We start from the raw sequence: 26,575 nt of genomic DNA on the forward strand, positions 1-26,575 counted from the left end.
GGAAACCCACAACACGGATAGTCATGTGCTTCATATTGTCTTTCAATTCCCTGAGTCCCTGCTCATATTTTTCCATTTTTTTTTCCTATAGTTTCTGTTTCTTGTTGGATTTCAGATGTTCTGTCCTCCGGTTCATTAATCCTATGTTCTGCTTCTCGAAATCTACCATTGTAGGTTTCCATTGTTTTTTTCATCTCTTCTGCTGTGTCTTTCATTCCCATAAGTTCTGTGATTTGTTTTTTCGGACTTTCAGTTTCTTCTTTTTGTTCCTTCCTTGCCTTTTTTATGTCCTCCCTCAATTCATTGATTTGGTTTTTGATGAGGTTTTCCATGTCTGTTCGTATATTCTGAATTAGTTGTTTCATCTACTGTATGTCATTTGAATTGTTGGTTTGTTCCTTTGACTGGGCCATATCTTCAATTTCCTTAGTGTGATTTGTTATTTTTTGCTGGCGTTTAGGCATTTAATTACCTTAATTAGTTTATTCTGGAGATTGCTTTCACTTCTTTTATCTAGGGTTTTCTTGCCGAATGAATTTTTTGTCTATCTGTTCTTTGACATTCTGTTCAGCTTTATCTGAACCTTTAGCTTAGGTTTTGTTTAACAGAGGAGAATTTTTCAGTTCTTGTTTTCTTATTTCTTGCCCTGCTTGTGTGGTACCTTTCCCCCACACACATTTAGGAGGGTCTGTTTAGATATTACAGACCCCAGCCAGATTTTCCCAGACCAAACTGGCTCCTATCAGGAGAAAAGAGTCACCTGCATCGGTTTTCCCTGAACATGAGACCCAGCAGGTTGAAAGACTTTCCTGTGAAGGCTCTGGACTCTGTTTTTCTTATCCTGCCCAGTATATGGCGCTTGTCTGACTGCAGGTCCCACCAGCATAAGATGATGCGGTACCTTTAACTTTAGCTGGGGGTTTCTTGGAGACAGAGGAGAGGTTGTAGGCTGTTTTTTGTTTTTTTTTTAATTAATTACCAGAAAAAAAAGAAATTAACCCAACATTTAGAAATCATACCATTCTACATATGCAATCAGTAATTCTTAACATCATCACATAGATGCATGATCATCGTTTCTTAGTACATTTGCATCGCTTTAGAGGAACTAGCAACACAACAGAAAAAGATATAGAATGTTAATATAGAGAAAAGAAATAAAAGTAATAATAATAGTAAAAAAAAACAAACCTATAGCTCAGATGCAGCTTCATTCAGTGTTTTAACATGATTACTTTACACTTAGGTATTATTGTGCTGTCCATTTTTGAGTTTTTGTATCTAGTCCTGTTGCACAGTCTATATCCCTTCAGCTCCAATTACCCATTATCTTACCCTGTTTCTAACTCCTGCTGGACTCTGTTACCAATGACATATTCCAAGTTTATTCTCGAATGTCCGTTCACATCAGTGGGACCATACAGTATTTGTCCTTTAGTTTTTGGCTGGACTCACTCAGCATAATGTTCTCTAGGTCCATCCATGTTATTACATGCTTCATAAGTTTATCCTGTCTTAAGGCTGCATAATATTCCATCGTATGTATATACCACAGTTTGTTTAGCCATTCTTCTGTTGATGGACATTTTGGCTGTTTCCATCTCTTTGCAATTGTAAATAACGCTGCTATAAACATTGGTGTGCAAATGTCCGTTTTGTCTTTACCCTTAAGTCCTTTGAGTAGATGCCTAGCAATGGTATTGCTGGGTCGTATGGCAATTCTATATTCAGCTTTTTTTTTTTTTTTTATTAATTAACGGAAAAAAAGAAATTAACCCAACATTTAGAAATCATACCATTCTACATATGCAATCAGTAATTCTTAACATCATCACATAGATGCATGATCATCGTTTCTTAGTACATTTGCATCGGTTTAGAAGAACTAGCAACACAACCGAAAAAGATATAGAATGTTAATATAGAGAAAAAAAATAAAAGTAATAATAGTAAGAACAAAACAAAACAAAACAAAACAAAAACCTATAGCTCGGATGCAGCTTCATTCAGTGTTTTAACATGATTACTTTACTATTAGGTATTATTGTGCTGTCCATTTTTGAGTTTTGGTATCTAGTTCTGTTGCACAGTCTGTATCCCATCAGCTCCAATTACCCATTATCTTACCCTGTTTCTAATTCCTGCTGAACTCTGTTACCAATGACATATTCCAAGTTTATTCTCGAATGTCGATTCACATCATTGGGACCATACAGTATTTGTCTTTTAGTTTTTGGCTAGACTCACTCAGCATAATGTTCTCTAGGTTCATCCATGTTATTACATGCTTCATAATTTTATCCTGTCTTAAAGCTGCATAATATTCCATCGTATGTATATACCACAGTTTGTTTAGCCACTCTTCTGTTGATGAACATTTTGGCTGTTTCCATCTCTTTGCAATTGTAAATAACGCTGCTATAAACATTGGTGTGCAAATGTCCGTTTGTGTCTTTGCCCTTAAGTCCTTTGAGTAGATACCTAGCAATGGTATTGCTGGGTCGTATGGCAATTCTATATTCAGCTTTTTGAGGAACCGCCAAACTGCCTTCCACAGTGGTTGCACCATTTGACATTCCCACCAACAGTGGATAAGTGTGCCTCTTTCTCCGCATCCTCTCCAGCACTTGTCATTTTGTTTTGTTGATAATGGCCATTCTGGTGGGTGTGAGATGATATCTCATTGTGGTTTTGGTTTGCATTTCTCTAATGGCCAGGGACATTGAGCATCTCTTCATGTGCCTCTTGGCCATCCGTATTTCCTCTTCTGGTAGGTGTCTGTTCAAGTCTTTTTTCCATTTTGTAATTGGGTTGGCTGTCTTTTTGTTGTTGAGTTGAACAGTCTCTTTATAAATTTTGGATACTAGACCTTTATCTGATATGTCATTTCCAAATATTATCTCCCATTGTGTAGGCTGTCTTTCTACTTTCTTGATGAAGTTCTTTGATGCACAAAAGTGTTTAATTTTGAGGAGCTCCCATTTATTTATTTCCTTCTTCAGTGTTCTTGCTTTAGGTTTAAGGTCCATAAAACCGCCTCCAATTGTAAGTTTCATAAGATATCTCCCTACATTTTCCTCTAACTGTTTTATGGTCTTAGACCTAATGTTTAGATCTTTGATCCATTTTGAGTTAACTTTTGTATAAGGTGTGAGATATGGGTCTTCTTTCATTCTTTTGCATATGAATATCCAGTTCCCTAGGCACCATTTATTGAAGAGACTGTTCTGTCCCAGGTGAGTTGGCTTGACTGCCTTATCAAAGATCAAATGTCCATAAATGAGAGGGTCTATATCTCTGCACTCTATTCGATTCCATTGGTCGATATATCTATCTTTCTGCCAATACCATGCTGTTTTAACCACTGTGGCTTCATAATATGCCTTAAAGTCCGGCAGCGCGAGACCTCCAGCTTCGTTTTTTTTCCTCAAGATGTTTTTAGCAATTCAGGGCACCCTGCCCTTCCAGATAAATTTGCTTATTGGTTTTCTGTTTCTGAAAAATAAGTTGTTGGGATTTTGGTTGGTATTGCATTGAATCTGTAGATCAATTTAGGTAGGGTTGACATCTTAATTATATTTAGTCTTCCAATCCATGAACACGGTATGCCTTTCCATCTATTTAGGTCTTCTGTGATTTCTTTTAGCAGTTTTTTGTAGTTTTATTTATATAGGTTTTTTGTCTCTTTAGTTAAATTTATTCCTAGGTATTTTATTCTTTTAGTTGCAGTTGTAAATGGGATTCGTTTCTTGATTTCCCCCTCAGCTTGTTCATTACTAGTGTATAGAAATGCTACAGATTTTTGAATGTTGATCTTGTAACCTGCTACTTTGCTGTACTCATTTATTAGCTCTAGTAGTTTTGTTGTGGATTTTTCCGGGTTTTCAATGTATAGTATCATATCGTCTGCAAACAGTGATAGTTTTACTTCTTCCTTTCCAATTTTGATGCCTTGTATTTCTTTTTCTTGTCTAATTGCTCTGGCTAGAACCTCCAACACAATGTTGAATAATAGTGGTGATAGTGGACATCCTTGTCTTGTTCCTGATCTTAGGGGGAAAGTTTTCAATTTTTCCCCATTGAGGATGATATTAGCTGTGGCTTTTTCATATATTCCCTCTATCATTTTAAGGAAGTTCCCTTGTATTCCTATCTTTTGAAGTGTTTTCAACAGGAAAGGATGTTGAATCTTGTGCCTTCTCTGCATCAATTGAGATGATCATGTGATTTTTCTGCTTTGATTTGTTGATATGGTGTATTACATTAATTGATTTTCTTATGTTGAACCATCCTTGCATACCTGGGATGAATCCTACTTGGTCATGATGTATAATTCTTTTAATGTGTTGTTGGATATGATTTGCTAGAATTTTATTGAGGATTTTTGCATCTGTATTCATTAGAGAGATTGGTCTGTAGTTTTCTTTTTTTGTAATATCTTTGCCTGGTTTTGGTATGAGGGTGATGTTGGCTTCATAGAATAAATTAGGTAGTTTTCCCTCCACTTTGATTTTTTTGAAGAGTTTGAGGAGAGTTGGTACTAATTCTTTCTGGAATGTTTGATAGAATTCACATGTGAAGCCGTCTTGTCCTGAACTTTTCTTTTTAGGAAGCTTTTGAATGACTAATTCAATTTCTTTACTTGTGATTGGTTTGTTGAGGTCATTTCTTCTCGAGTCAAAGTTGGTTGTTCATGTCTTTCCAGGAACCCGTCCATTTCCTCTAAATTGTTGTATTTATTAGCGTAAAGTTGTTCATAGTATCCTGTTATTACCTCCTTTATTTCTGTGAGGTCAGTAGTTATGTCTCCTCTTCCATGTCTGATCTTATTTATTTGCATCCTCTCTCTTTTTCTTTTTGTCAGTCTTGCTAAGGGCCCATCAATCTTACTGATTTTCTTATAGAGCCAACTTCTGGTCTTATTGATTTTCTCTATTGTTTTCATGTTTTCAATTTCATTTATTTCTGCTCTGATCTTTGTTATTTCTTTCCTTTTGCTTGCTTTGGGATTAGTTTGCTGTTCTTTCTCCAGTTCTTCCAAGTGGACAGTTAATTCCTGCATTTTTGCCTTTTCTTCTTTTCTGATATAGGCATTTAGGGCAATAAATTTCTCTCTTAGCACTGCCTTTGCTGCGTCCCATAAGTTTTGATATGTTGTGTTTTCGTTTTCATTCGCCTCGAGGTATTTACTAATTTCTCTTGCAATTTCTTCTTTGACCCACTTGTTGTTTAAGAGTGTGTTGTTGAGCCTCCACGTATTCGTGAATTTTCTGGCACTCCGCCTATTATTGATTTCCAACTTCATTCCTTTATGATCCGAGAAAGTGTTGTGTATGATTTCAGTCTTTTAAAATTTGTTAAGACTTGCTTTGTGACCGAGCATATGGTCTATCTTTGAGAATGATCCATGAGCACTTGAGAAAAAGGTGTATCCTGCTGTTGTGGGATGTAATGTCCTATAAATATCTGTTAAGTGTAGCTCATTTATTGTAGTATTCAGATTCTTTACTTCTTTATGATCCTCTGTTTAGATGTTCTTTCCGTTGATGAGAGTGGTGAATTGAAGTCTCCAACTATTATGGTATATGTGTCTATTTCCCTTTTCAGTGTTTGCAGTGTATTCCTCACGTATTTTGGGGCATTCTGGTTCGGTGCGTAAATATTTATGATTGTTATGTCTTCTTGTTTAATTGTTCCTTTTATTAGTATATAGTGTCCTTCTTTGTCTCTTTTAACTGTTTTACATTTGAAGTCTAACTTGTTGGATATTAGTATAGCCACTCCTGCTATTTTCTGGTTGTTATTTGCATGAAATATCTTTTCCCAACCTTTCACTTTCAACCTATGTTTATCTTTGGGTCTAAGATGTGTTTCCTGTACACAGCATATAGAAGGATCCTGTTTTTTAATCCATTCTGCCAGTCTATGTCTTTTGATTGGGAAATTCAGTCCATTAACATTTAGTGTTATTACTGTTTGGATAATATTTTCCTCTACCATTTTGCCTTTTGTATTATATATATCATATCTGACTTTCCTTCTTTCTACACTCTTCTCCATACCTCTCTCTTCTGTCTTTTCGTATCTGACTCTAGTGCTCCCTTTAGTATTTCTTGCAGAGCTGGTCTCTTGGTCACAAATTCTCTCAGTGACTTTTTGTCTGAGAATGTTTTAATTTCTCCCTCATTTTTAAGGACAATTTTGCTGGATGTAGGAGTCTTGGTTGGCAGTTTTTCTCTTTTAGTAACTTAAATATATCATCGCACTGTCTTGTAGCTTCCATGGTTTCTGCTGAGAAATCTATACATAGTCTTATTGGGTTTCCCTTGTATGTGATGGATTGTTTTTCTCTTGCTGCTTTCAAGATCCTCTCTTTCTCTTTGACCTCTGACATTCTAACTAGTAAGTGTCTTGGAGAACGCCTATTTGGGTCTATTCTCTGTGGGGTGCGCTGCACTTCTTGGATCTGTAATTTTAGGTCTTTCATAAGAGTTGGGAAATTTTCCGTGATAATTTCTTCCATTAGTTTTTCTCCTCCTTTTCCCTTCTCTTCTCCTTCTGGGACACCCACAACACGTATATTTTTGCGGTTCATATTGTCCTTGGGTTCCCTGATACCCTGTTCAAATTTTTCCATTTTTTTCCCGATAGTTTTTGTTTCTTTTTGTAATTCAGATGTTTCAACCTCCAAATCACTAATTCTATCTCCTGTCTCTTTAAATCTATCATTGTGGCCAAATTATTGATCATTTTAATATATATCATTGTAAGAATTAATATATTGTAGTTTTTATGTACTAAGTCCTAGAAATTCCATGTATATTTAACAATTAGAGCACATCTTGCTTTGCGTTAGCCCCATCTCAGGTGGCACAGCACAATGTTAGAAGTTAATTATTTTTTTGGGTGGGGAAAAATTTCTTCAAGCGGACCCAAAAAAGCAATCAGAAAATGAATAAATTGTACTACATTAAAATTTGGACATTGTGTTCGTCAAAAGACGTCCTTAAATGTGAAAAGGCAAACACAGAATGGAAGAAGATCTTGGCAACTACTAATTCTGACTGTTTATATAAAAAACGTATTACATATCAGAAAGACCAATTGAAAAGACAATGGCCATTAAACGCCATAATCGGGCATAGGTTGTAGCAAGGGAGGAAAAGAGACTTCAAGGGAAAATTGGACCATATGAAAAAATTGTAATATAGATTGTAAGCTTTGTATCAGTTTTTAACTTCTTGAATTTAATCACTATGTTAAGGTGGTTACGTAAGTGAATATCCTTGTTCTTAGAATGTGTACACAACAGTATTAATTGTTGAAGGAGTGTGATGTATAGTCAGACTTTCAGAAAATGGAGTGATGGATAAATGGATTGATGGATAGGTAGAATGATATGGCACATGTGACAGAATGTTAAAATTGGTGTGTCTGGTTATCGGGGAAGTAGATAGGGTTTCTGGAGTTATCTGTATGGGGTTTGTATTACGTTTGTAACTGTCCTGTAAATTTGCATGTATTTGAAAATAAAAGTTAAAAAAAAAAAAGCCCTCTGGTTATCACCAAAAATAGCAGAGTTGGAAGCGCTGAGAATCTGTTCCTCCACTGAAGCAACTGTCAAAAACTGTAAGAATTAGCGTTTTTCGAAACTCTGAAATCTGAACCTTAGAAAAAGTAGGGGAGTGCTTAATGAAGAAAGGGCTGCCAAATTTCAGCATTTCAGGAAATCTCTGTGGACTCTTGTGTATTCACATTTTCTATTTTCTGAAGATATTTTCCTGGAGATCTCCATTCTTCTGCTTTCTGAGCTAGTTGTTCCCTAAGCCTTTTCAGTGATGTTATCTCTGGATTTCCTTACTTCCTTTGTTGCTGACTTCTTCGTTTTGGTGTTGTACTTCCTCCAGAGTTTGATCCATTTGGAAGATTTTTGCATGTGCCCATCTCTTGAGTCTCCTTCAGCATGGGTCATCTTCCTTCTTGGGCCATGGATGTCATTTTGGTACCTCTCTGCACTGCAGTCCTGGAGATTCCCTTATCTCTTCTTCATTGTAGCTCATGTTTCCCATATCCCACATCTTCCTCATTTTTTGTTCATATTCACAGTTTGGTGAAGGACTTTCTCTGGTGGCTTTCTGAGGTAGGGACTTGTGGGGTAAAATTGCTGAGATCTTGCATGATTGAACACTTGGTTCCCAGTTTTGCTGGCTAGAGGAGTCTGTGTTGTCATTCATCATCTTTCCTAATGTCAAAGACCCTACTCCTTTGTCTTCTTGTTTGTATTAGTTTTCAAATTCTTAAGGTGTTCTGATTTCTGGTCCTTTGAATATGACTTTTCTTCCCCAGCTTTGGAACTTGTAGGAGTTTTAATATTTGTCCACATGATGCTGTGTTGTGTTCTGGGGCTGTTTTCATCTACTGTGTGTGGGTAGATGGACCCTTCATTCCAGGAATTGTTTAGTTCTGGGAAAAATTTTTGAAATTTTTTGCAGATTTTCTTCCCTTTTCCCCTTTATTTTGTATTTCTGGAACTCCTGTTGTTCAATGTTCAAATGATACATCTCCTGGACAAGTTTTGCACTTTTTTATAGTTTCATTACCACATATTTTCCTTTTCTTTTGTTTTTTTTTTTCAGCTTTCGGGGTGATGTCTTCAGTTTGCTCTAGCTTATCTCTTGTTTCTTTATTTCTGCTGTTAAGTTTTTAAATTTTTAACAGCTCATTTTTGGAGCATCCTATTTTTGATTCATTTTTACTGTTTTCTTTTAACACTGAGGACTTTTGCAGTTTTGTTTTAAAATTTTCTCCCTGTATAATTTATTTCCTCAAAGTTATTTTTCTTTCTTTTTTTTCATTTTCCTGTCTGTTTTGGTCTGTCTTCCATGTTAGAGGTGTTCTTCACATGTCTGGTAATGCTTTCTTGTGTAGAATCGAAAAACTCTTTTGGAAGTTCTAAGCACGTGCATCAGGATATTCTGAGTAGGCCATTTGTTGGGGGAATCCCAGTGTTGATATCTTTAGGTCTTTCCTCTTGGGCTGAGGGCTGGTCCAATTCCCCAGGAATATTCTTCTAGTCTCTTTCCTGCAGGGTTAAGAGCTGACCACCAGATTCCTGGGAGCTGAGTGTGAATGGGTGGGGAGGTAGAGCTGCTTGCATGCAGGCTGGTGAGGGAGCTTGAGGACTCGTTGTTCAGGACATAGGCAGTTCACACAGCTGGGCAGGTTGGTTCCAACCCAGAGATTATCTGCTTTTTTCAGGGAATGACCCTGTGGTTTCCATGAGGTTAAAGAAGATGGAGTCACCATAAGGTTGAGGTTCTAGTTGCACCGTTAAACTGCCTTCACTCAGTCTTCCTTATTTTAGGCCCCACGCTTCCTTACTGTCTGTGTTCACTGCTGTGGTTCTGCCTTCTGAGAATACTGCTGTATACATCAAATTGATTCTGAATTTTTGTTGCTGCTAGTTTAGGATCTTGGGCTTGCTGAGTCATTTACCATGTATGCTTCTGCCTGCTTTCTGGCTTTGAAATTATTGTTGCTTTGTCTTTTTCAGTTCTCCCTGCCTTCTGCGTCTTTTCTTTCTTTCTTTTTAATCTCTAGTATAATTTTAGGGGGAAGGAGTGAAACAGATGTGCATATTCTGTTTGCCATCCTACTCCAAAACTTATTTAACTTTGCATTTATGCTTGTAAATGTTTTATTTTCAGTTATTTCACGTATATTTTCCTTAACCAGAATATCGGTTTGAAGACATATGTTTTATCCCTGAAGGCCTACCACAGTGTGCATTACAGGCAGTAAAGAAGCATTGAAAAAGTTGTGAAATGAAGGTGCCTTTATATGTGTATATTGTTTTTTCTTGTCAGGTTTTCTTTGACTTACCATGGAAAGAGGAAAGAGAAACTAGAAGTATTTTTTTTAAATCGTCATTTGATTTGATCACAGAGTTATTGTGGCCTTCTGAACTGTGAGTATAATTCTTCTGCTATACTTGTGTCTTGGTTATTTTGTTTTGCTTTTATTTTTCCTTTGACTTGTCTTTTAAGGTTTCTTTGATAAATAGTAGAAACAAAAGATAGTTGATTTTGCAGGGCAGGGAAGGGGAGAGAAGAGAGGAAAATGTTGTTTGTTAAATGTGTCAGCTCCTTAGTGCCTATTGACAGGTAGATACTTTATACTTTTTTCTAAACTAGGCTGGCGGTGTAATGAAAGTGGTTAATAATAGTAATGGCAACAATGACAAAAGCTTAGAGTACTTTCTGGGACATTAAAAACGGTATAAGTTATAATTACTGATTGAATTGTCACACTAATCCTATGAATAAGATTTATTGTTCTCCCCTGTTTTACTTTTGCATAAATTGAAGTAGAGAGGCTGGAAGTTATTTAGTAAATGGCAAAACTGAACTCAAACCCATTTACTGTGGCTTCAGAGCATGTGCTTTTAGCTTTATCTTATTCTTGTGGACTCTGGATTCAAATATTGGCTCAGCTCCTTAAACTAACTTTTGACCTTAATCAAATTATTCAATCTTCTTCAATTTAGTTTTCTTGTGTGAGAAAGGGGATTATTTCAGACCCTACCTCACAGGGTTGTTAGGAAGATGCTGTGAGATAGCAGGTGTAATGTGCTCAGCTCTCACAAATGATCCCAATTCTTATTCAGTGGTATTTTCCTTTTTTTAATGAGAGGAAAGCTAAGCCCTGGAGAGATTACATTACTTGACCACTGTTCCATAGCTGGGAAATTATCAAACTGGGGTTCTATTTCAGTTTGTCTTACTTAAAAGCTGTTGTTTCTTCTAGGTGTGGTGGTTAATGGAAGGCAGACCTGTGAATGTGAATGGAGCATTCATAAATCTTCTTTTGTAGTATTGGCATTGATAAGCATTTTTGTTTTAATAATATGCTGTTACGGTAAAAGCTTCATTAATTTGGGCTTCATGAATTCAGAATTCATGATAACTTAAAGCTGTCTTGAATTTCACTTTGGCAAGTGTCTTTGGAATAAAGGCCCTAGATTATTTTTCCACTTTTATTTGAGGATCAGTTCATTTTCTACTTTGTATCCCTTTCTCTCCAAGACCCAGTTCTATTTCTGCGGAAATTAGACATTTGGGAAGAGAAATTACGTAATGCAGTTTATTTCCTAGAAGAGCCTGGAATCCTTGCTTCTGTTTTTTTAATGCCTTCCTGATGTTTGTTGGCTGAGGGAGAGAGCCTGTCCTATGCTCTGCGCTGTGCTGTATGTGTAACGTACAGGGGTAATGGTGTTAGAGGTCATGAGGTGCACACGGCCTCACTATAAGTGTCCCTTGTTTAATTCACTAAATGGTGAATAGTGAATGTTTAATGGTTGGCACAAAATAAATCCACTTCTCTTAGTAGATCCTAGCAAAGAGAGAATATCAAATATAACTTTTCAGCAACATTAGCTATAAAAAAAAAGTGTAATCTTAGAATATCACAGGACAGTTTCATGGGGAGGCAGTATTTAGCAGAAGTTATATGAAGCTTTTATCTGCAATGTAATGTATAGATAATGTAATGTGGAATGAAAACATGAAAAAGGAATGGTGAGAATTCGCCGGTTCGTTAGAACCCTTTAGTCCCAGGAAATAAACCATTAACCTGGCTTTAGTCCCAGGGAATAACCTATTAATCTTTGGCTTTTGTTTCTGACCTTTGAAAATATATAAATCCAGAAAAATAACTTTCATGATCATTGTTCTCATAATTTTTTTTTTCATAATTCTGGACAAATGGTTAGGCCATATGAGTAAAACTGAACTAACACAAAGTGAATTTAGTGATGTTATGCAGAAATTTATTATAAGGAATTGGCTTATGCAACTATGGGGACTGGCAATTCCAAACTCCATAGGGCAGGTCATAAGCTGGAAACTCTGGTAAAGGTAATTTTGAAGTCCTGAATCTAAATTCTGCAGGGAAAACTGGCACGGTAGAAATTCCTTAAGAGTTGATGTTGAAGTTTTGAGGCAGAATTCCTGCTGTAGAGATCACCAGCTTATTGGATGAGGCCCACCCACTTTATCTCCTTTACTGAGGGCCAGTGGATCATAGATGTTAATCCCATTTACAGAATATTTCCCCAGTAACAACTGGGACAGTGTTTGACCAAATAACTGGGCACTAACTATAACCTAGCCAAGCTGACATACAAAATTAACAAATCAGAAGGTTAAAACAATTTTCCCAAGAATAAATAGCTGTAAGTGTTGGAGCTGGTCACTTAAGAAGCCTGTGTTGTACTGTCTTGCTAGACTGTACATTTCAACTTACAGACTTTTCCTGTAAGAGCTTTAAACAAGTTTACATGGGAAATAGGACATTCAGATTGTTAAACATTGATTATAAAATTTTAATGTTATCCTAAAACCTGATTTTAGAACACTTGAATCCAACTGATAAACTGTATATTTCATATACTGATTCCTAGAAAAATCCTTGTGAGATATCTGGTAAAAAAGCATAATAAAATTGAGGCCTAGATATCTAAACCAATTTGTCAGTGTATAAATGAATACTGCAACACCACTCTGTTTTTCAGCATAAGAACAGGTTAATTGCTGTGGGAAATTTAAGTAGCTGCTCCCTGTTTAGCTAAATTTGAGATATGGCAAACATGGGCCTTGGAAAAAATGTCATTGAGGTATGCAAGCACAGCTTTTAGCTACGGGGTGTAGTTGTAGAATCCCAGAGGAAAAGTAGCCATTGGATATTGAACAATCAGGAGTGAAGGGTTTGATTCCTTTTGAATAGAAGCATTGCTCAGTTTGAAATGCCGAGGTGAAATTATAAGAAATATTGTCTGTAGTTTTCATGTTTGTAAAATCTGGGAGACCACTACACATGTGCTGTGGGAGTTCTCATGTATATGCGTGACTCTGTTTAGTTCCATGGATCCATGTGTGGATATGTAATGAGCTGCCTGAAGATTTGACTGTGTTCTCAAATTTTGTCAAGAGCACGTCTTTCCAGTCTTCTTACATTTGTGATTCAGGAAGTCAGGATAAGAAAACAATCATGATGGCTTTCATTTTATGTGTTAGTCATTGTGTGAGTTCAAATCTTTATTCTTTGCACTTACTGCACAGAGTAGAGGTTACTGTTCCCACTTTATAGATGAGAAATTGGGCTTAGAGCAGTTAAGAAATTTGAACTAGTTCACACAGCTGGCAAACGACAGTGTCAAACTCTTAGACCCTTTCCTTCAAGCTTAGCCCTCCCCTTTGATCGCCTTGCTGCTGTTAGGGTCCTGTGTTTAATCGGGAGGGTAATAGTGCCACCTACTGAACTGTAAGCAGAACCGCTTTTTAAAATGTGTCATGCATTGTATTTCTGATTCTCAAAGCATTCATTGCAAATAGTTGTCATTTGTGATACTGGCTCATACTGAGGAAAGAATATAGTTTATCAAACATTTGTAAAATTAGGGAAGTTTTGATTTTCTGACCCTAAAAATAGGCAGGCAACTTTTCCTATGGTTCTTACATTCAGAGTAAAGGAATGAGAGAGTATTTTTCTCTGTCTTTGCATGTCATAGAATTTTTGGAGGGCTGGCAGAAGTGTTGGAAGTTGGAGAGCTGCAGTGGCAAGGAGGCATTTTGGGTGTTTGTGTCTGCTCATGGATTCCAAATGGCTTATGAGCAAAGTTTTCAACATTTCTTCTTTGATAAATTATTATATTAAATAGGATGGGTATCTCAATAAAATTTTCAGTTAAAAAAAATGAACAAAAAATTTGAACAAGCATATCATCCATTACATATGGATGACAATAAGCACATGAAAAGATGCTCAGCATCATTAGTCATTAAGGAAATGGAAGTTACAATTACAGTGAGATACCACTGCAATACTATTAGAATGACTAACATGAAATCAGAACAGCAAAAGCTCACAGTGCCAGGTGGTAAGAATGTATAAAATCTAGAACTGGATAGCTTCCTGGTGGGAAAGTAAAATGGTATAAACTTTGGAGAAGTTTGGCAGTTTCCTATAAACATCCACTTATCTTACAGCCAGTAATCCCACTCTTAGGTAGGGTTTTGTATGTGTGTGTATTTGATTCTTTAAAAAGACCTGTATTTTGTTTTGTCGTCTCTGTCAAACATCCTCATTCTCATTATAGGTGACCTCTCTTCCCCAAGAAACAAGCCTGAAGTGTGTGTGTGTGTGGTGTCTTCTGTGAAATCATGGCCTCCTTAGGGCCCAATGGAAATCCTACACATTTCTGAGAGTTGCAGGATGTTCCTGTGTAAAGGCTGGAGAGAGTGGGAAGCAGTGGCTAGGGAAGGTGGTGATTACCATGCAAGAAGCTGGGGTTTGGGGGCCCCTGTCTTTGGTCCCGTGCTGGCCTTGCAGCTGCCATCACATGGGCAGTGGCAGAAGAAAATGAGGAGACATCAAATAGAGATATGAAGGAAGCTGATCTAGATAGGACTAAGGTAGAGCAGAATAAAGGGTAAACGATGATAAGTCCATATTTTAAAACTTCAACTTCTGTGTGAGACCAAAGGGAGAGATGATTATTTGGGGCAAAATTTGTATTTTGGGTAGTACAATACCTAATTTAACTTGTATATATGGTCAGTTTAGTTGAACACCAGAAGTACACGAAATCTTGAATAGGACATGAGATCTTAGTTTGTCCAGGTTAGTGAGATGCCCAAGTATCCAGAGTAATTTGGGTGGTGAATACAGAAGTATTTGCAGAGTCCCCTTGGAGGAATGAGGAGAAAAGAGAAATATTCAGCTTCCCCATTGGGGAATACTTGATCTTCTTGCAAGCAGTGGGGAGAACCAATTAGTTAGCCAAACCCTTGATCTTAAGGTTCTCCCCTATGCAGCTTATTCTTGCACAGTATAAGCTAAGCCTACATAAAATTAGGCTTTAAGAATCACCCCCAGAGAATCTCTTTTGTTGCTTAGATAGGGCCTCTCTCTAAGCGACCTCAGCAGGGGAACTCGCTGCCCTCTCTCCTATGTAGGACATGACTCCCAGGGGTGTAAATCTCCCTGGCAGTGTGGCACAGAAATCCTGGAATGTACCGGAACCCAGCATCGTGGGATTGAAAAAGCCTTCTTGGCCAAGAGTGGGAAGAGATTTTAAATGAGACAAAATAAAGTTTCTGTGGCTGAGAGATTTCAGATGAGTCAAAAAGATATTCTGGAGGTTCTTCTTAGGTATTATATTAGATATCCCTTTTTAGTTTATAGTGCATTTGAGTGGCTGGAAGAAAGTGCTTGAAACTGTTAAGCTGTGTTCCAGTATCCTTGATTCTTGAAGACAATTGTATAAAGATAAAAAGTTTGCAGTGTGATTGCATGATTGTAGAAACCTAGTGGTGCTCCTTTTGTCGAGGGTGTGGACAGATGAGTAAAAAAATATAATAAATAAATAATAGGGGCAAAAGGGATAAAATAAATTGGGTAGATGGAAATATTAGTGGTCAGTGAGAGGGAAGGTAAGCTGTATGGTTTGTATGAATTTTTTTTTCTTTTTATTTCTTTTTTCTGGAGTGATACAGATGTTCTGAAAAATGATCATGGTGGTGAATACACAGCTATGCAATGATATCGTAAGTCATTGATTGTCGATCAGCTCAAATGTCCATCAGTTGGTGAGTGGATAGACAGATTGTGGTACATCTGTACAGTGGAGTCCTATTCAGCAAGTAAAGAATGAATCTAATGACATAGGCAACAAAATGGGTGAATTCAAAGCCATTCTGCAAAGTGAAAACACAAAACTATATAACTATGATTCCATTTATATAATGCTTTGGTAAAGACAAAACTATAAGAACAAAAATCACATCAGTGGTTGCCTGGGACTAAGGGTATGAGGAGAGAACTGAGTACAAAATGGCATGAGGAAACTTCATGGGGTGATGGAAATATTTGGAAATGATAGTGATTATATAACTAAACACATTAAGAGTCATTGAGCTGTACACCTAAAAAGGATGAATTTTACTATGTGTAAGTTATACTCAATGAACCTGTCTTTAAAAAGAAGAGAAAAAGGATAGGTGACTGCACACGCTGTGATTACTCTCAAACACACTCATATGTACATTTACACACTCATTTGAGCTCAATATTTCTTTTCATTTGGGTTAAAATTTATTTTTATGGATTAGGTATTAAGTTATAGAGCATATTCTGGATTAGGTATTAGGTTATAGAGCATATTTAAAAGTTTGGTGAGAGCTATAGTTCCACAACTTCATGTATTTTTCTAACTGTTCTAATACACTAGAGACTGACAAGAAATATCAATATAATGATTCAGTAGTCACAATCATTTGTTAAGTCTTATCTTCTCTGTTACAATTCCTCCCTTTCATTTGATTCTTCTCCCAGTCTTCAGGGATATTTTGGCAATGGCCATTCTCACTTCTTCATGTTGAAAAGGGGTGTTGACAATATGGGTAGAGGAATGCACCTAGTTGATGTTCTTGGAGAGACTGGTACCTTTGGGTTTCAGGGCTTATCTGGCATAAGAACAATCTGGAAATTTTAAGTTTCTGAAACTTTTATGTAGTTTCAGATAGAGCCCTTAGTATTTGTATTAGTTAGGGTTTTCTAGAGAAACAGAATCAACAGGAAATATTTGAAAATATAAAATTTATAAAAGTGTCTCATGTAACCATGGGAACGTAGAGTCCAGAATCTGTAGGGCAGGCTGTGAAGCTGACAGTTCCTGTGGAGGGTCTGGATGAACTACACAGGAGAGGCTCACCAGCTGAAGCAGGAAAGGAAGATAGACTGTCTCGTCTGAATCCTCTTTAAAAGCCTTCCCTTGATTAGATTAAATGCATTTAATTTGATTGCAGAAGGCACTCCCCTTGGCTGATTACAAATGGAATCAGCTGTGAATGCAGCCAACGTGATCATGATTTAATTCTATGAAATGTCCTCATAGCAACGGGACAGGCCAGCACTTGCCCAACCAGACAAACAGGTACCACCACCTGGCCAAGTTGACACATGAACCTGACCATGACAGTCCACCCCTTGTCAATTTGGCAGCTATACTCTTCACCTTAAACCATACTTAGTTTCTAAATAGAAAACAATAAAAGACATATATTTTTCCTCACCTAACAAATACTCAGCTGTCCTGCATATAACCAGAAACACATTAAATCTCTCTAAAATAGGGTGAAAGTCCTTGGGTAGTAGTCATTCTTAAACTTGATGTCTTACAACTTAAATAGTATAACGTGAACAAAACAGCATTACAGTCCTCATTTCTGTTTCTGTAACTGATCATGTGGTTGTAGTTCATATTTATCACTACCGTCTTCTACTACCCATTCCATGTTCCCTTTACCTTCAGCAAGTACTTCAGCTGGCTGTGGTTCTTTGCCTGGTGGGGTGACCCAAACTTTCATTCCTGAAGTTTTAGAGCCATTGGTAGCCCTGCCTGGATTGGGTTGTTGCAGTTTTCCATTGATTTTAATCACAGGGCATGGTAGTACTAGAAGACACCTTAGGGTATCTCCTATAGACCAGCAGAGCTCAGGGTCTCAGGGACAGGAAGCAAAAAATTTCCTAGTGGATCAGTAGGGGTAATAGCAAGTGGTGCCACTCCCATTTCCACCCCATGGTCCTGGACCCATGCATCCTGGCTATGGGAGAAATAGCCCCATACAGTGGATGCAGATTCAGAGCATACAGAGCTTCCTGGAGAACAATAGCCCAGACCTGCAAGGTATTTCCACCTAGTTGGCCCATAATTGAATTTTTGAAAGGCCGTTCCACTATTCTATCAATCCAGCTGCTTCTGGATGATGGGGAACATGCTAAGACCAGAGAATTCCATGAGCACGTGCCCATTTCCACACTTCATTTGCTTCGAAGTGTGTTCCCTGATCAGAAGCAATACTGTATGGAATACTATGGCAATGGATAAGGCATTCTGTAAACCCACGGATGGTAGTTTTGGCAGAAGCATTGCGTGCAGGGAAAGCAACCCATATACACAGTATGTGTTTATTCCGGTTAGAACAAATCTATTGCCCTTTCCATGAAGGGAGTGATCCAATGTAATCAACCTGCCACCATGTAGCTGGCTGGTCACCTCGGGGCATGGTGCCATATCGGGGGCTGAGTGTGGGTCTCTGCTGCTGGCAGATTGGGCACTCAGCAGTGGGTGTAGCCAGGTCAGCCGTGGTGAGTGGAAGACCATGTTGCTGAGCCCATGCGTAACCTCCATCCCTACCACCATGACCACTTCGTTCATGAGCCCATTGGGCAGTGATAGGAGTTGCTAGGGAAAGAGGCTGATTGGTGTCCACAGAACAGGTCATCTTATCCACTTATTATTAAAACCTTCCTCTGCTGAAGTCACCCTCTGGTGCACATTCACATGGGACACAAATATGTTGATGTTTTTAGCCCACTCAGAAAGGTCTATCCACATACCTCTTCCCCAGACCTCTTTGTCACCAATTTTCCAATTATGGTCTTTCCAAGTCCCTGACTATCCAGCCAAACCATTAGCAATAGCCCATGAGTCAGTATACAAATGCACTTCCAGCCAGTTCTCCTTCCAAGCAAAATGAACAACCAGGTTGTTCTGCCTGCTGGGAGGATTTCCCCTGACCACTGTCCTTCAAGGATGCCCCAAAGAGAGGTTGGAGTGCTGCAGCTGTCCACTTTTGGGTGGTACCTGTACACATATTGTGCTGAACCATCTGTAAACCAGGTCCAAGTATTCTCTTCCTCAGTCAGTTCACTGTAAGGAACTCCCCAAGAGGCTATAGCTCTGGTCTGGGAAAGAGAAGGTAATGTGGCAGGAGTGAAGACCATGGGCACTTGGGCCACTAGTAATTTACTTGTGCCTTTAGGACCTGCTCTGGTTCTATCTCATATATACCATTTTCATTTTATGATGGAGTGCTGCTGTGCATGCTCAACTTTATGGCTTGGTGGGTCAGACAACATCTAGCTCATGATAGGCAACTGAGGTCTCATAGTAACTTGGTGGCCCAAGGTTAACAGTCTCCGCTAAGGCCCAGTAGCAGGCCCAAAGCTCTTTCTCAAAAGGAGAGTAGTTATCTGCAGCAGATGGTAAGGCTTTGCTCCAAAATCCTAAGGGTCCGCATTGTGCTTCTCTTATAGGGGCCTGCCAAAGGCTCCAAACAGCATCTCTATTTGCCACTGACACTTCCAGCACCATTGGATCTGCTGGATCCTATTGTCCAAGTGGCAGAACAGTTTGGACAGCGACCTGGACCTGTTGCAGAGCCTCCTCTTGTTCAGGTCCCCACTCAAAATTAGCAACTTTTGTGGCCACTTGATAAATGGACTAAAATAGCACACCAAATGAGGAATTGTTGCTGAAATCCAGAGACCAACTAGGCATTGTGCCTCTTTTTTGGTTGTATGCCAGATGCAGCAACTAGCCCTTCACCTTAGAAGGGATATCTCAACATGCCTCACACCATTGGACACCTAAATATTTCACTGAGGTGGAAGGCTCCTGTATTTTTGTTGAGTTTATCTCCCATGCTCTGACACGCAAATGCCTTACCAGTAAGTCTACAGTAGTTGTTACTTCTTGCTCACTAGGTCCAGTCAACATGATGTCCTTAATATAATGGACCAGTGTGATGTCTTTTGGGAGGGAAAAACGATCGAGGTCCCATATGTACAAGATTATGACATAGGACTAGAGAGCTGATATACCCCTGAGGTAGGGAAGTGAAAGTATATTGCTGACCTTGCCAGCTGAAAGCAAACTGTTTCTGATGGTCCTTACTAACAACTATTGAGATAAAGGCATTTGCCAGATCAATAACTGCATACCAGGCACCAGGGGATGTATTGATTTGCTCAAGCAATGATACCACATCTGGAACAGCAGGTGCAATTGGAGTTACCACCTGGTTGAGTTTACGATAATCCACTGTCATTCTCCAAGACCCATCTGTTTCTGCACAGGCCAAATAAGAGAGCTGAATGGGGATGTGGTGAGAATCACCACCCCTGCATCCTTCTAGTCCTTAAGAGTGGCAGTAATCTCTGCAGTTCCTCCAGGAATCCGGTATTGCTTCTGATTGACTATTTTGCTAGGTAGGGGCAGTTCTAGTGGCTTCCACTTGGCTTTTCCTTCCATAATAGCCCTCACTGCATGAGTTAGAGAGCCAATGTGGGGATTCTGCCAGTTGCTCAGTATGTCTATTCTAATTATGCATTCTGGAACTGGGGAAATAACTACAGAATGGGTCCAGGTCCACACTGGACCCACTGTGAGACAGACCTGAGCTAAAATTCCATCAGTCACCCCACTCTGACTGGTGGACCAGAGTGACGTTTTGGGTCTCCTGGAATTAATGTCACTTCTTAACCAGTGTCTAATACTCCTCCAAATATTTGATCATTTCCTTTTCCCTGATGCACAGGTACCCTGGTAAAGGCCATCGGTCTCCTTGGGGAAGGCTTGGAGGAAGATTAACAGTATAGATTTGTGGCAGTGTAACAGGGTTCACCCTCAAAGGGACCTGGCCTCCTCTTCATTCAAGGGGCTCTGGGTCTGTAAACTGTCTCAGGTCTGGAAATTGATTAAGGGGCTGTGACTTTTTGTTTTTGTAATTCAGTTTAGACTTCTGTTCACTTGAACTAGATCTCTTTTGTTTGTACAGCTGAAAGAAGAATTTAGTAGACTGCTCTTCTGTTGTATTTCTAGGTACCCCATGATTTACTAGCAAATGCCACACATCTCTGTGAGTCAGATTATTTTGACTCCTGCTTTGAGTTTGCTATCTATTATGATAGCCATGTCCACCCTGTCTTTGGTGACTAAGTGCTGCCACCTGTAAGGATTCCAGCTCAGTGACAGCAGTTCCCACAGTAATATCTCACCTACAGAGAAGTGCACCTACAGAGTTCTTCAGGGATAATGGCACTAGTCTAACAAATTTATTTCTCACTCTTCTGGTAAAATGTGCATCCTCTGGACATTCCTGGGGTGTAAGAGCAGGCTTTGCATGATAAATCCACTCTAACATTCCAATCTCTCTAAGCCTCTGGATCTCCTCATCTACATTATACCAGGGCAGTTCTGGCATTTCAACCTCAGGAAACATGGACCTTTTGATCCATGTTTTAACCAACCATCCAAACAGTTAATGCCTTTTCTAACCCCCTCAAGCTATAACATTGAATACAGAATCTCTGCTGCTTAGTTGGCCCATATCAATAAATTCAGCCTGATCAAGCCTTATATTCCTCCCACCATTATCTCACACCCTTAAAATCCATTGCCGCACATATTCCCCTGATTTCTGTCTATATAAATTAGAAAACTCACACAGTTCTTTTTGGAGTATAACATACCTCCTCATGAGTGATACTTTGTACCTCACCTTTAGAGGCCTGTTGGGACTTTAGTCTAGTTATAGATCTGGAAGAAATAAGGGGTGGTGGGGGTGGGTCATGAAAAGAATTAGAAATATCTTCCAAGCCATTTGCTTCAGGGCATTCATTTGCAGTTTCAACTGGTGAAACAGGATTAATCACTCTAGGGCTAATCCTTTCAGGTGGAAGTTAGGTGGCCAACTCCTCAAGACAGGCTGGAGGTGGGGCAGCTGTGTACTCAGGTTAGACTATTATAGGGTTATCTAGAGAAGACTCAGTATGACCTAGGGTTTCACCGTCTCCCCCAACATCATTATCAATCTGTATGTTGCCATCCCATTTTTCAGGGTCCCACTCCTTTCCAATCAATGTCCTCACTTTAACAGCAGACACCATTTAAGATTGAGATTTCAGTTTACGTTGTAAAACAGATTCTGAATCAGATTTTCAGAAATCTCAAGTCTGTGGCTACAGGAAATAAGATTTTCCTTCAGAGTACTCATAGAGACTTCTAGATCTGTCATATGGCGCTTAAGCTGCTCGTTTGAAACCTTAAGCCGTTCCCTTTCACTCATTAATGTATACAGTATATCTAACAACAACCAGCCAACATCTCTATACTTAATATTTCCACAAAATTCCTTAAAGGTGTAAAAAACATTATCCCCAGAGCCTGGCTTCATCCAAGTGAAGCACCAAAAGAATCAAATGATGATATTTTGACTTTCTCTTTTGTCAACTCACTCCATGGATTGGCAGAGTCATTCTGATTATGGGAATCAGAGTCCTTAGTGCCTGTGAGTCCAGTCAGAGTAGAAAACCAATCGGAAAAACCCATTTTTACGATTCTGTTTCTTAAGAATCACTCCTGGTACAAGTTGTATTAGTTTGGGTTTTTTAGAGAAACAGAACCAACAGGAAATATTTGTAAATGTAAAATTTATAAAAGCATCTCACGTAACTGTGAGAACATAGAGTCCAAAATCTGTAGGGCAGACTGTGAAGCTGATGATTCCAATGGAGGGTCTGGACAAACTCCACAGTAGAGGCTTGCTGGCCGAAGCAGGAGGAGAACCTGTCTCTTCTGAATCCTTCTTAAAAGGTTTCCAGTGATTAGTTTAAGCATCACTCATTAAAGAAAACATTCCCCTTGACTGATGACAAATGGAATCAGCTGTGGATGTAGCCATTGTGATCATGATTTAAGTCTATGAAATGTCCTCATAGCAAAAGCAGGCCAGCACTTGCCCAACCAGACAAAGAGGTACCACCACCTGGCCAAGTTGACACATGAACCTGACCATGACAACCCTCAAGGGGTTTTGCCAATACTTTTTAATTATCTGCTCAACATTCTCTGGAATGTATTGTGGTGTTACAATTAACTATACAGAATTACAAGATCTTACTCCGTATTGTAGGCTCCATGTCTTTAAGTTGTTTAAATAAACTGGCCGGACAGGTAAGTTTAGATTGGTATGTGTGCTAGTTTGAAAGGAAGTATGCCCCCTAATGAAAGCCATGTTTTAATATAAATTCCATTTCATAAAGGTAGAATAATCTCTATTCAATACTGTATGTTTGAAACTGTAATGAGATCATCTCCCTGGATGATGTGATTTAGTTAAGAATGGTTGTTAAACTGGATTAGGGGATGACATGTCTCCACCCATTTGAGTGGGTCTTGATTAGTTTCTGGAGTCCTATAAAAGAGGAAACATTTTGGAGAATGAGAGATTCAGAGAGAGCAACACTACGAAGCAGAGAGTCCACCAGCCAGCGAGCTTTGGAGATGAAGAAGGAAGATGCCTCCCGGGGAGCTTCATGAAACCGGAAGCTAGGAGAGAAAGCTAGAAGATGATGCTGTATTCACCATGTGCCCTTCCAGCTGAGAGAGAAGCCCTGACTGTGTTCACCATGTGCCTTCTCACTTGAGAGAGAAACCCTGAACTTCATTCTTGAACCAAGGTGTCTTTCCCTGAATGCCTTTGATTGGACATTTCTATAGACTTGTTGTAATTGGGACATTTTCTCGGCCTTAGAACTGTAAACTAGCAACTCATTAAATTCCCCTTGTTAAAAGCCGTTCCATTTCTGGTATATTGCATTCCAGCAGCTAGCAAACTGGAATAGTATGCTGTAGAAAATTTAAGTTTTGGACAAAAGAAACACCTCTTCCTTTGGTCTTACACAGAAGGTGAAGTTCTAAATCACACACAAGTCATCCTTTACCCTGTATTGTGATTTACGTTGGTCTCAACAAGATCAGCTTTGTTCTTACTTCTGACTGAAGTCTGATCTCTTCTTCTGCTTCTTTAACAGGTGCTGTTTGTAGTTATGCTGACTTTCGTAGCCAATCTTATAGGTTTGATATCATATTGCATTGTGGTTTTGATTTGCATTTTCCTAATAGCTAATGAAGATGAACATCTTTTCGTGTGGTTTTTAGCCATTTGTATTTGTTTTTCAGAAAATGTCTGTTCATATCTTTTGCCCATTTTATAATGGGTTTGTTTGTTCTTTTGTGGTTGAGTTGTAGGATTTCTTTATTTATACTGACTCCTGCTTCTTTAACAGGTGCTGTTTGTAGTTATGCTGACTTTCGTAGCCAATCTTATAGGTTTGATATCATATTGCATTGTGGTTTTGATTTGCATTTTCCTAATAGCTAATGAAGATGAACATCTTTTCATGTGGTTTTTAGCCATTTGTATTTGTTTTTCGGAAAATGTCTGTTCATATCTTTTGCCCATTTTATAATGGGTTTGTTCTTTTGTTGTTGAGTTGTAGGATTTCTTTATTTATACTGAATATCATACCCTTATCACATATGGTTTCCAAATATTCTCTCCCATTGAGCTGGCTTCTTTGACAAAGTCCTTTGAAGCACAAAAGCATTTGATTTTGAGGAATTCCCATTTATCTGTTTTTTTTTCTTTTGTTGCTTAGGTAATGTCTAAGAAGCTGCCTCCTATTACTAGGTCTTAGAGATGTTTCCCTGTATTTTCTTCTAGGAGTTTTGTAGTACTGGCTCTTATATTTAAGTGATTGATCCACTTTGAGTTAATTTTTTGTATAGAGAGTAATGTAGGGACCCTTTTTTATTCCTTTGACTATGAATATCCAGTTCTCCCAGCCCCATTTATTGAAGAGACTGTTCTGTCTCTGATCAGTGGATTTGGGAACCTTGTCATAAATTATTTGATCATAGAAGTGCAAGTCTATTTCAGGACCCTCATTTTGAATCCATTGATCAATATGTCTGTCTTTGTGCCAGTACCATGCTGTTTTGATCACCTAAAAAACTCAGGTATCTAGGAATTTAGAAATAACAGTTACACCTCCTGCACATATGTGACTGCTTTAAGAGCTTACAGTCTAGGACCCTTTACAATAGGTCCCCATCCTGATAACCCATGGTCTCAACTTCAGTTCACCAAATTTGTGTATTTTCATTAGTCTGTGTGTGTGAGGCATGATAATATTTGTTTTTTCTTTCTGCCATTTCATTCAGCATGGAGCCTTTAAGGTTCATTCGCCTAGTTGCATGCCTCACCACTACATTCCTTCTTGCAACCACTCAATAGTCCGTTGTATGTGTACACCACAGTTTCTACTTCCTTCCCTCAGGCATTGTAGTCTTAGGCCACCTACTTCCATTGTGAATCATGAACATTCCCACCATAAACACCAATGTACAAATGTCCATTCTTGTGTCCCCATGCTCAATTCCTTGAGGTAAATATGAAAGCCAGACCTCTGAAAGCTGGTGATCCTGAAAGCCAGAACTCCCAAAAGGCAGTGACTCTCAAAGCCAAAGCCACTAACTTTACCCGATGGCACTCTGGAAGTCACAGAGAAAGCTGCTCTTGCTTATCAGAAAGTAAAGAGGACAATTAGGAATGTGGGGTACGCCTTCTAAGTCCACACAGACAGTCCCCTGAGCAGGAGCCATTCCATGTGGGAGGAAAGGAGAGCCCTTGTGGAGTCCTCGTTCCTACAGCAAACAAAAAACACTCCATTACATTCTTTTTTTTTTTTTTTTACATTTTTTTATTAATTAAAAAAATTAACTAACACAACATTTAGACCCATTACATTCTTGCCCTATTTTGGCCTTTGTGCCATTTTAATGGTTTTAAGCTGGGAGGAATGATAAATAATAAAGGCAGCACTCTACAACGTCTGCAGACACCTCTCCGTGGAAGGTGTAATTGATTCCAAGGAAAGAGTGAGATGCCAGGTAGAAAGAGGCCAAGAGAGACACTGCCTCGTGCCTCCCACTGCTCTCAGGCTCGGCTCTTTCCCCATCTGATTTCCCACAACAACAATAACAAAGGCCCGCACCTCCTGGGATGCTGTTTTCAGTGAAAATGTGGACAACGGGATGAGGGATCTTCATTGGGGTTACTGGAGGCTTTACAAAGAGAAGCAGAAGTCAGAGACCAGCAAGAAGAGGACATTGCCCTGCCCGGGGCAGAGATGCTGAGCAACCCACAGGCTCCCGGAGAAAGCAGGCCGTGTCAACATCTAGAGACTGAACTACTCATCTCAGACGCGTGAGCCAGACCAGCTGTGGTATGTACATACGATGGAGTATTACACAGCTGTAAGACCGAATCAAGTCATGAAGCATGTGACAACATGGATGGACCTTGAGGACATTATGCTGAGTGAGATTAGCCAGAAGCAAAAGGACAAATACATGTAGCCTTACTAATATGAACTAACACTAATGAGTGAACTTTGAGAGTTGGAGTTAAGAAAACAAAGTTATCAGGAAATAGAAACAGGGTGGAGATTGGGCATTTGGTACTGAAGGAATACAGATAGTATAATAGGACTGATCATAAAAATTCAGAAATGAATAGCACAATACTACCTGATTAGTAGCACGATAATATAAATACACTGAATGAAAGTGAACAAGAGTATAATTGAGGGAGAAGGGCTGGGGACACCTGTGACACCAAAAGGAAAGATAGAGGATAAAGTCTGAGGTGGTATAACTTAGGAATATCTAGAGTTAGACAGTGATGGTGATTAAATGTACAAATGCAAAAACGTTTTTGCATGAGGGAGAACAAATGACCATCAGTGTTGCAAGATGTTAAAAATGGATGGTATACAGGAAAAAGTACAGTCAGTGCAAGCTAGGATGTATAATGAACACTATTTG

General features: G+C 38.8%; 1 protein-coding gene across 9 annotated transcripts in view; it reads left to right on the top strand.

Annotated features, from left to right (window-relative positions):
- PTK2 (protein tyrosine kinase 2) overlaps nt 1–26,575 on the top strand; it is a 404,029-nt gene that overhangs the window by 61,955 nt on the left and 315,499 nt on the right. For 8 of the 9 annotated variants that reach the window (XM_077166685.1, XM_077166687.1, XM_077166686.1 and 5 more), the window contains one exon: nt 9,867–9,967. The exons of the other annotated variant lie outside the window; for it this stretch is intronic. The gene's annotated coding sequence lies outside the window, so the exon portion shown is untranslated. The remainder of the gene's footprint in view (nt 1–9,866; nt 9,968–26,575) is intronic. 9 annotated transcript variants of the gene reach the window in all.

This window comes from Tamandua tetradactyla, chromosome 6 (genome assembly GCF_023851605.1).
Source record: "Tamandua tetradactyla isolate mTamTet1 chromosome 6, mTamTet1.pri, whole genome shotgun sequence".
NCBI classification, from domain to species: Eukaryota; Metazoa; Chordata; class Mammalia; order Pilosa; family Myrmecophagidae; genus Tamandua; species Tamandua tetradactyla.